At 32.7% G+C, this 12293-nt stretch overlaps 1 non-coding gene across 1 annotated transcript; it reads left to right on the forward strand.

Annotated features, from left to right (window-relative positions):
• The first annotated feature begins 11428 nt into the window (after positions 1-11428).
• Positions 11429-11535, forward strand: LOC139879008 (small nucleolar RNA R71). The gene has a single exon (XR_011769865.1). It is a non-coding gene; the product is annotated as a small nucleolar RNA R71 (small nucleolar RNA).
• The last annotated feature ends 758 nt before the right edge of the window (positions 11536-12293 follow it).

Genomic DNA, 12293 nt, shown 5'->3' on the forward strand with positions numbered 1-12293 from the left:
TTATTATTATTATTATTATTATTATTATTATTATTTACACTATCTGAGTATTATTATAAAATCATTACTTTTAGTACACATATAACAACTATATATAAAAATTGCATACTAATTTGTTTTTTTTTAAAATAAAATGTTATTATTTATTATTTTATAATATTAGTTAAGTTACATGTAAGAAATAAATATATTTTAAACTGATATATAAATATTACTATTAATAACATATAAAAATAAATACTCATATGTATAATATTAATACAATATATATAAATAGATATACATAATATTGGAAAATGATAATACATTACTATAAGTAATAGGATGTATAAATAAATATAGAAAATAGTTTGATTACTATTACATGCTTATTATATGTCTTAATCTAAATAATCGATATAGGTTCGTGAATCCGAGGCCAACCTTGCATTGTTCAGTTTCGTCGAATGCATATTTTTACTACAAAATATCGTATGGTGAGTTCATTTGCTCCCTTTTTACTAATTACATTTTTGGGCTGAGAATACATACAAATGCTTTATTAACTGTTTTACAATATTTATATGCATGAGTTCATTTGATTCCCTTTTACTCTTTACATTTTTGGGACTAAGAATACATGCGATACTTTTACAACTGCTTTATTAAATGCTTTTGAAATACATTTTTGAACCGCGAATACATGAAATGCTTTTATAAATGTTTGACGAGATAGACATAAGCAAAGCATTCCTCGAATGAATTATGTGGACATTATAATTGCCACCATTGAATTATGTGGACGTGATAATTGCCACAATTGATATGAATATTTTTTCATCTGATTATTATTGCTTGGTAACCGAAGAATTAGGGAACATCACTAATTTTGAGAATTGGTGCACGCCTAATTGACGCAAATCCTAAAGGTAGCTACCGGGTTTAACACCCCCACCCAGAATGTTCGCTAGAAGGAAGAGCTAGTGGGCGTGGTGTTTAGTACTTCGTAGTTTATATGATTATTATACAGACGAGATGTTCTGTTTTGGGAATATTATTTATGCGCATTATATGTTAAGGTCGGTTACCAAGCCAAGCTATGAAAGCAATGAAAAGTGAATGTTATGTATCGAGAGAATGATTTTATACACAGGTTATGTGTATGTTATTTTTGTGCGCAAGATATGTGTACGGTTACTAAGATTTATGAAAGATGATTTCGTACACGAGAAAGGTGTACTGTATTTAAAAGATATCGCATGTACATTACAGGTGGGTATAGGATTCGGGCCCATTTGTACCATGCAGGATTTAAATCTTGTGGTCTATCAAAATGATGAATTTTATTGTTTTATGATAAACCTATGAACTCACCAACCTTTTGGTTGACACTTGAAAGCATGTTTATTCTCCGGTATGAAAGAAATCTTCCGCTGTGCATTTGTTCATTTTAGAGATATTACTTGGAATCATTCATGACATATTTCAAAAGACGTTGCATTCGAGTCGTCGAGTTCATCAAGATTATTAATAAGTCAATTATAGATGGATATATTATGAAAGGGTATCCATGCCGTCAACTTTCGATGTAAATAAAAGTTTGTCTTTTAAAAAAGAATGCAATGTTTGTAAAATGTATCATATAGAGGTCAAGTACCTCGCAATGAAATCAACTATTGTGAATCGTTTATAATGTATATGAACGGGTCCTTTCAGTTGGTATCAGAGCGGTAGTCTTAGCGAACCAGGTTTGCATTAGTGTGTCTAACTGATAAGTAGTTAGGATGCATTAGTGAGCCTGGACTTCGACCGTGTCTGCATGTCAAAAGTTTTGCTTATCATTTCGTGTCGAAAATTACCTACTTATCATTCTTAGAGAATCACTTGCTTATCATTCTTAGTCTAGACACATCATACTGCAATGATTGCATAAATAGTGTATAAACAAAATTCATATCTTAGCGTATCTGTTATTGTTACCTTTGTCTGACAGATTTCGTAGATTCCTCCGTAACTTATGGGATTTTAGTATTATATATGCATATGTAAATTATGTATTGCAGGGTACTAATCTAAATCCTATAATCTATTTCTTATCAAAAATCCTTCATCTGATCGTAAGAGATGAATCCTCTAACTAGTTTGAATTCCTTGGATTCTGACAGCTATTTCGATATGAAGTTTCACCTAAGCTCCGAAAGCAGTGTCACCAGAATGAATCAACCAATCATCCATCCCTAAATTCATCTGATGAGTTCGTAGTCGACTTAACCGATGGAGACGAGAAGAAGGCGATCCTTTCCATCCACCACATTGACCTCTTGGCAAAGAACCTGAAGCACTTACCGGCGAACCTGTCCGAAACACCATTTTCACCCTCATTTCTAGAGTATATAATCACGACTATATACTATCTCGAATTCTAGATCTTATTCATTCGCTTGTTCCGACCGACAATCATTCTGAAATAATATGAGAAGTCAACGAACTTCGCGCTCGAATAATCAATTTGGAGAATATGGTACAAAATTTACCAGCTTCAGCAACATCAGCGGCACCAACAGTACCATCAATAAACAACACCAGTACAATCAACAATCCATTCCCCAACATCCCATTCTGTACCTCCAGTATAATCATCATTCTACATATCGTTCTACATCATTTATCTTCGTTCGACTTGGCGATTACGTAATCTCTAATGTTTTAGAAATTATATATTCTTGTTTTAACGGTAAATCAGATGAGTTAATATCATATTAACTCATTAAATCTATATTACATCTGAAGAAAATATATATGTATATATATTTTCATAAATATTGTAATTAAAAGTTCTTTTGTACAAACTGTTAATGGTGAAAATATTTTAATGGGTAGGTAATACCCGAGGAATATTTAGTTTCACATTAATAAGTTACACTGTACATTCTTCGAATCCGATTCAACAGTCATTTACTATCCTGCTTACATCCACAGATATACGAATCCATTCACCACTGAATAACCATTTTTTTATTCGATTTCATATTTGGATTTTGACTTATCAGAAATCCAACAAGTGGCATAATGAAGAAAACATTGGACATTTAAAATGAATTAAAATAATGATTATAACATATGAAACTAAACAATTCTTCAAGTCTGCCACTTGATTTCATCTTAAACCTCATTTGTATCTTGATGATTCCAATATGCGTTCAAACATTTCATAATTCTTGAAAACACTTCAATCGAGAGGATGAATCAACCGCACTCCATCTACAGAAGAAAAGATTGATACATATAGTTATGCACCTGAAAACACTCGGAACCTGAGTAAATATTTAAAATGTATCTGTGATAACTCTTTGGGAGTTGTTATTACCAAAAATAACTTTGCAATCCCTTTTCAAATTAGCCAATTTTGTCACAGCTCCAGCAAGTCAACTTCGACTTTTCATTTGAAACAACCTTATTATAACCTTGATATATATGCGTGCTCTTTTATTGTTATCGTAGAACCTTTTATATTCCACCAAATCACCAGTAGACGTACCAGCAACATCGTTGCTCCTTGGCTTAAATCTCTTCGATAAATCACTATATTTATCTATTGAAGTCTTATCATGAACTCATCCGCACCTTGTAACGAGAATTGCCATACCAATTACCAGAAATCAGCGTTTAATCATCTAAAAACACAATTCTCTTGAAACCCCTCGGTTTGATTACCAATGTTCCAGATCCGGTAACTTTGAAAATGCTGACGAAGCAGCATGTAGTAAATGGTTTTAATGGCCAAAAGTGATGATAAAAGAATGGAGTGTTGGGAACACTCGATAGAAAATTTGATACTGAAAAACGAATTGAGCTAACCTTGAAGGAGACCAAGGTAAAGTACAAGGACCATACCATATATACAAAGAACCCAAGTAATTCTGGATCCGATGAAATCTTTAGAGAATATCTTGCTCCGAAGTCATGTTAAAATCTTGCGAAAATTTTTTTTTCATCAACCTTCGAACTTAGAAATCCAAAATATCATCATAAATATCTTCGATATGTCTGGGGATATTTTCATAAATATTCTTGTTCGAAATTATCTACCTCTTCGTGTTTTTTTCTGTATTCCATTATATTGGAAACTTCTGTAAAATCTAAGTATAAATTATGAATGAATTTTGGAGAAGTCTTGAGAATTGAAGCATAAGTTAGTATAATATAATGACGCTTGGCCAACGTGATTATATTACAGTAAGTCATGCTGAGTTTCTAATGGAACGTGATGATGATTCACAGACCCTACCGTCATCATGAACCATGTTACACAACTCTTTCATTCTACTTAATCTCTAAGCATATCACGGAAATATTTTCCTTGATATTTCTGTTCTTTCGTAATTCCAACAGTTTGCTAATAAATCGTGCGATTACATTTTCTTTCTGAGTAGAAGATTTCTTTAAATTTATTGAATTCCAGAATTCAATCGTGATTACGTCAAAAATTAAGACGAATCTTTATTTTTCATTTCACTATTTTGTGATAGCTTCACCCGTACTCTTCGAGTAATCGAATTATCTTATCCATATTACTCAACAGTAATAAAACTCTATTTATCAACTCATATTCGTCATAAAAATATTTTTATTAGTTAGCCATGACAACCTCACTCAAATTTCGAGACGAAATTTCTTTAACGGGTAGGTACTGTGACGACCCGGAAATTTCCGATCAAATTAAACTTAAATCTTTATATGATTCTGACAAGATAAGCAAAGTCTGTATGGTTGAGTCTCAAAAATTTTGAACTATTTTCATATATGCAACTACCCTTCGACCGCTTCCGACGATTCACGAACAATTAACTGTAAATGATTATGTGTATTTATTTAATGTATATACCATATAAGTATTAAATATAAATAATTAATAATATGTAACATTAATATAGGTTTCAAGTTAAAGATATAGTGTTATAATAATATTACTATTATTACTTCATTATTAATATCAATAATGTTAATATCAATATCAGTATTATTAATAATACTATATATATAATATATAAATATGAAATTGATACATTTAACATATTATAAATTATTATTATTATTATTATTATTATTTTTATCATTGTTAATATCATTATTAATTATTATTATCATTATTAATGTTGTTAGTATAATCAGTATTACTAAAAATCATAAAAATTATTATTATTATCATTATAATACAACTTATTAATTTTTATCATTTAAAATAATTACTATTATTATTAGTAACATTATTAGTATTAACTTTAGTACTAAAATTATTAAAAATAATTGTTGTAATATAATTTCTTATTATTATTAATATTATTATTATTATTATTATTATTAGTATAATTATTATTAATATGTTTATAAATTACTAATAGCAATAAATCCAATAAATACGTATGATAGGTTACAGATACATACAAATCTGTTGAGTCTCAACATCAACTTTTATTGTTGTTGATTCCTGTCCAATTTTACTGAATATCAAAGCCTTAAACTCGTACGAATCAGTTGCATATATCTATCATACTGTGTTTAATTTGTTTTGCTTTTCTCTAAAATCGTACAAATCAAAATTTAATAATAAGAATCAAACAAATTGTATTGAAGATCTATTTTACTTTTCTAATTTTCCTTCTGACAGAAGATATGTTGTCGAACGAATCAAAGCTACAAAACAAACTACAATCGAATCTTGTTACTGTATTACTCTCTCTTTTACATTCTATAGTCGATCCAATTCAGGAATAAACAGAAGAAAAATCAATAAAATTTAGGGAATCTGTTTTACATCGATTCAATTGTCCTTCCTGTATGTTAATAGTAATTGAGTTGAATAACTTACAGATATAAGACAATTGATCAATCACATATAGTAACAAATTCAGTTGCACATCTTTATCTACTTTTCTTTTCCTTGTTTGATACTCCTGGCTCGAATACTTCTGTCAACCTTCTCAATCTTCTTTTATTTTGTTGGTATCTCTTCGGATTGATTCTCCTTGTCGACCTCTTCCATGCATAAAGCAATATAAGCATCACTCTTTCTCTATATAGCTACACGAGCACAAATAGATAAACATTCATATTTCTTTCCTGTGATATAATTCAAACAAACACCTGAACCTCACCTTGATAATATATAAACATATACATATTCATACATATAGGATCACAAAACAACCATTAACACTTATATCACCACCATAAAACCACTTCCACCACACTAGAACCACCACCTTATATCACCAAACTACTGCAACTCCTCGCTTGATTAAACCATCATTCAAATCACCTCACCTCCCATCACCACCTTCACTTTATTAGGTAAAAAAATTTCAACCTTTGTTTCTTCTTCCTTCGGCTTTTGCAGAAACAAAAGCATGCACATAAATTTCTTCTCTATACAAACGTACGTGTATATATCTACCCAATACCCTTCTTCTTCAATTTACAACCACCATGAACTACCTTAATGATTACGTTTTTGCAGCACCACCGCCATCTTCCACCTTCCCTCTCTCCTCAAACACATAACGGTTTGCTATAAATTTTGATACTGTGAAGATGATATGGAACTTAATCACCAGAGTTTGATAACAATAATTATGATTGGAACGGTATCTATTGTGTATTTATTTTCTTTTCCTTTTGGGTGGTCGACAACCTTTAAAACAAAGACAAAACTACATGATTAGTGCACTAAAGAAGTGGGATACTTTACAAATTCATAGCCGACCCATGTTCCAATTTGATGTGTAAAAACAATTCTCTTATGATGATAAGCGGACCTACATAGTGCTTTTTCTGCTGGCTTCCATAAACAATTAACACAATCATACGGATTGTGTTGAAACATATTTTTTTGTTACATAATTGGGCCATCATTTCTACATGGGCTGGTTAGACAACTCGGGCCACAAACCAAAAATCCAAAAAACATCAAAACAAGGCCGCTGCATATATTTTTTTTGTTAGTGTTATTGTTTTTCTTTTACGTATTGCTGCTACAGCTATGGCAGCTGTTCCTGTCGAACCTCAAACACCAAACACTTTTTCTTTAAACGTTGGGATAATCTTAATGATGATGGGAGTGCTAGATGGAAAGGGTGATGTTACAATAGTAATTTTACATAATCGATAATGAAGAGGGAGTGCTGTTAATGACTATGATTATAACTATGAAGAGAACACAGATTTTTATTGATAAAATCCTAATGTTAATTAGATGATGAAGAGAACACAGATTTTTCTTATTATCATTATTGGTATTAAAATTTTTATTTTTATTATTATTAATATTATTATTATTATTTTTGTCAAAATTTATGAAATTATCATTTAGATTATTATTATTATTATTATTATTATTATTATTATTATTATTATTATTATTATTATTATTATTATTATTATTATTATTATTATTATTATTATTATTATTATTATTATTATTATTATTATTATTATTATTTACACTATCTGAGTATTATTATAAAATCATTACTTTTACTACACATATAACAACTATATATAAAAATTGCATACTAATTTGTTTTTTTAAAATAAAATGTTATTATTTATTATTATATAATATTAATTAAGTTACATGTAAGAAATAAATATATTTTAAACATATATATAAATATTACTATTAATAACATACAAAAATAAATACTCATATGTATAATATTAATACAATATATATAAATAGATATACATAATATTGGAAAATGATAATACATTACTATAAGTAATAGGATGTATAAATAAATATAGAAAATAGTTTGATTACCATTACATGCTTATTATATGTCTTAATCTAAATAATCGATATAGGTTCGTGAATCCGAGGCCAACCTTGCATTGTTCAGTTTCGTCGAATGCATATGTTTACTACAAAATATCGTATGGTGAGTTCATTTGCTCCTTTTTTACTCATTACATTTTTGGGCTGAGAATACATGCAAATGCTTTATTAACTTTTTTACAATATTTATATGCGTGAGTTATTTTTGATTCCCATTTACTCTTTACATTTTTGGGACTGAGAATACATGAGTTACTTTTACAAATGCTTTATTAAATGCTTTTGAAATACATTTTTGAACTGCGAATACATGAAATGCTTTTATAAATGTTTGACGAGATAGACACAAGTAAAACATTCCTCGAATGAATTATGTAGACGTGATAATTGCCACCATTGAATTATGTGGACGTGATAATTGCCACAATTGATATGAATATTTTTCCCCTGATTATTATTGCTTGGTAACATAAGAATTAGGGAACATCACTAATTTTGAGAATTGGTGCACGCTTAATTGACGCGAATCCTAAAGGTAGCTACCGGGTTTAACACCCCCATCCAGAATGTTCACTAGACGGAAGAGCTAGTGGGCGTGATATTTAGTACTTCGAAGTTTATATGATTATTATACAGACGAGATGTTCTATTTTGGGGATATTATTTATGCGCATTATATGTTAAGGTCGGTTACCAAGCCAAGCTATGAAAGCAATGAAAAGTGAATGTTATGTATCGAGAGAATGATTTTATACACAGGTTATGTGTATGTTATTTTTGTGCACAAAATATGTGTACGGTTACTAAGATTTATGAAAGATGATTTCGTACACGAGAAAGGTGTACTGTATTTAAAAGATATCGCATGTACATTACAGGTGGGTATAGGATTCGGGCCCATTTGTACCATGTAGGATTTAAATCTTGTGGTCTATCAAAATGATGAATTTTATTGTTTTATGATAAACCTATGAACTCACCAACCTTTTGGTTGACACTTGAAAGCATGTTTATTCTCAGGTATGAAAGAAATCTTCCGCTGTGCATTTGCTCATTTTTGAGATATTACTTGGAATCATTCATGACATATTTCAAAAGACGTTGCATTCGAGTCGTCGAGTTCATCAAGATTATTATTAAGTCAATTATAGATGGATATATTATGAAAGGGTATGCATGTCGTCAACTTTCGATGTAAATAAAAGTTTGTCTTTTAGAAACGAATGCAATGTTTATAAAATGTATCATATAGAGGCCAAGTACCTCGCAATGAAATCAACTATTGTGAATCGTTTATAATGTATATGAACGGGTCCTTTCACACTGGTTTGCTGAGAACGAAAGTGCAGATCTGGCTAAGGCATTGTAAACCTTAGAGTAAATGATCTTCTGATCTCGACAGAATCTTGTCTCAAGAATAGTGCGAACCACTGAACTGTGCTCTCGTTGCCTTTCTTCTCGGCAGATAGGATCGTGAAGAGTTTTGATAAAGTCTTAAATGCGTTCTTCTAGGATTTCAACATCATTGTTTTCTCTTTGGAGATAGCGGTTGTATTCTTCTCGGATAGCCATAATTCGATCCGTTAAGCGTAGCGTGAAAACAATTGTTGATTTACGGATGGCTTCGAGGATACCTTCAAATTCATCGGTATCATTGATGAAGGTTATCATATATGCGTGTGTAGATATGATCGGAATCCGATTTGAAAAAGAGTCCGGCTCCCCTTGATCTGGTTCGGTTGAAGAGTGTGAGTTATCCAGAATGTCTTCATGTTACTCTTCCTCGTCATCATCGGTATAATGTTCTTCTGAAGATTCGTCTGATGAACGGGTTTCTTCAGTATTCTAGTTCTCTACTTTGGTACTTGCAGGGTCAATTTCTATATCTTTAACCTCAACTTTGTCAGTCTTTTTCTTGAAACGAATGATTAAACTGTGATCTTCTGTCTCAAGCCTCATTAATTCTTCATGATGCTTAATGCTTAGAGAGGGTATTATCGCAGTTTCTTTTATGTCTTCCATTTCCTCTTCCTCTTCAGATTCCTCCTCTTTCTCTATTTCTTTGCTGGGATCCTCTTCTTCCATTTCTGGGTCATCTGCAGACTGTGATTCGACACTCATCTCGATATTATCGGCTGGTGGTGAAGACTTGTCATCGGAAGTTATCCGTCTGGTGGAAATAGCAAACATCTCTGCCTATCCATAAAGATCGGTAGGTCGGTCAATTTTGAAGGTAACGCTCTCCCCATGTGATCGCAAGATCAAGGTTTGATTGTACACATCAATGACAGTCCTAGCCGTATTCATGAAAGGTCTTCCAAACACTACTGGTGTGTGTGGGTCTTCCTTAATGTCCATTAATACGAAATCTGTATGATACAAGAATTTGTCGACTTTCACCAAGACTTTCTCAACTATGCCCTTAGGATATCGAATTGTGTGATCGACATGTTGGATTGTCATTTTAGTTGGTGACAAGTCTCCTAACTCTAATCTCTTATAGAGAGAGTAGGGGATTAGGTTGATACTTGCTCCTAAATTTGCTAGCGCATGAATGGTTCCAGATTGGTAGATCGAACACGGGAAAATGAATCGGCCCATGTCTCCTTGCTTTGGTGGTAGAGAGTTTCTGAGTAACACTGAGCATTCTTCACTCAGTGGAATTTTGTTAGAATCTGGTATGCTCTCCTTTGTAGAGAGAAGCCTTCGAATGTATCTCTTCTGATTGGGAACTTTGGACATGGTGTCAAGGAATCTTCCATCAAGTTTGAAGGAATCAAGCTTGGAAGGTTCCTCTGTAGCCTTTCAGGATAGGGTACACGAACTGAAGTTGCAGGGGGAAACTTCTGAGTATATGTTGATTTGTTATTGAGCCTAGCTGACCTTCTCCGTGGTTCTTCCTCTGGGATTACTGAATCCATTTTCTTAGTTTCCTCTATGTGGGGATTTTGGATAGTATTACTGGGTAACCTTCCTTGTGGTCAGGTTCCAAGGCGTTGTGATAACTGTCCGAGCTGCGTCTCTAGACTTTTGAGTAGAGCCAATTGATTTCGCATTAGTATCTCCATCTGTTCTTGTCTGGATGCAGTTCTTTGATTTAGCTATTGTTGTCCTTGAATGAACTGAGTCAACTGATCATTAGCTCCGAGAGCGGGATTGGTTAGTTTTGTAATTTGGGTGGTTGGGGAATTTTCCTCGACTGGTTGACCAGTGAGTGGAAGTGGTTGATTGTAGGACAATTTAGATTGTTGGGCTGGATAAGGTGGGTAGCGATAGCGAAAAGGCTGGTTGTTTCATTGAAATTGATTAACCCTAGTTGTTGATTGAATCCGGGATTTGGTTGACGAGCTGGGTATTGAATGTAACAGACTGAACCGTCAGGGTTTTCATACTCAACTAGATATTCTTCAGTGGGTTGTGGGTTGGTTCAATTAACACAGGCCTGAGCCTGGTTGACCTGTTGCGGCTGCGTCTTCAATTCTCCGAGTTGTTTAGCTGGAGATTCCTTGAGCTGCGGTTTGGTTCATCAGATTTCCTTTAACTGCTGCATTGATCGTCGTCCTATGATTTACCGTAAGACCATTGTAGAAGGTACAGATTTGAGCTGACCGTTATAGGTGGTGATTAGGGCACTTCTTTAGAAGGGTTTTGAATCGCTCCCATGCAGTGTAAAGAGATTCATCATAACTTTGTTTAAAGTTAATGATGTCATTCTTTAGTTTCGTTTGTTTAGAAGGAGGGAAATATTTGGTTAGGAATTTAGTAGCCATCTCCGTCCATGACGTGATGGAATCTTTTTCCAGTCCTTCGAACCATGTTTGAGCATGATGACTGAGAGAATAGGGAAACAAGTATAGCCGGACTATATCTTGTCCTATCCCTGGCTGTTTGTAGGAGTTCGAAAGAGATATGAATTTATCAAGGTGAGAATTAGGATCGGCATTCGGTAATCCATGAAACTGACAGCTATTTTGGATGAGCTGGATGATATGATGTTTTAACTCGAGCGAGTGTCCTTGGATCTCTGGAAATCTGATTGGTCCTCCTCGACCTTCAATCGAGGGTTCGGTATTTTCTGCTAAAGTAACTCGTAACACCATTTGATTTATGATTCATGATTCCTTGCGTGCTTTAGAGATTATTGCGTCTGGATCAGGTACGAATAACAATGGCCCTGGTCTAGATCGGGTTTGGGTCATATACTGGGTATGCCTTTTTTTTTTTTTTAAGCAGATGAACTAAAGTTCTAAGATAATATAAGGTAATTCTAATGCAATCTAAGGTAATCTTAATCTAACGTAGTCTAATTTAAAGTAATCTAATTTAGTCTAAGATAAGCTAACTATCCTAAGGTTGAATATGTTTTTGGTTCTGGCTACTGATTCCCTGGTATTCCGATAACTGAGCTTCGCACGAACTATTCAACAAACCAAGTGGCCAGGCCGACTACGGAGAGGCAGGATCCTTTTGGTTCCAATAT

This window comes from Rutidosis leptorrhynchoides, chromosome 11, assembly GCF_046630445.1.
Source record: "Rutidosis leptorrhynchoides isolate AG116_Rl617_1_P2 chromosome 11, CSIRO_AGI_Rlap_v1, whole genome shotgun sequence".
Taxonomy (NCBI): domain Eukaryota; kingdom Viridiplantae; phylum Streptophyta; class Magnoliopsida; order Asterales; family Asteraceae; genus Rutidosis; species Rutidosis leptorrhynchoides.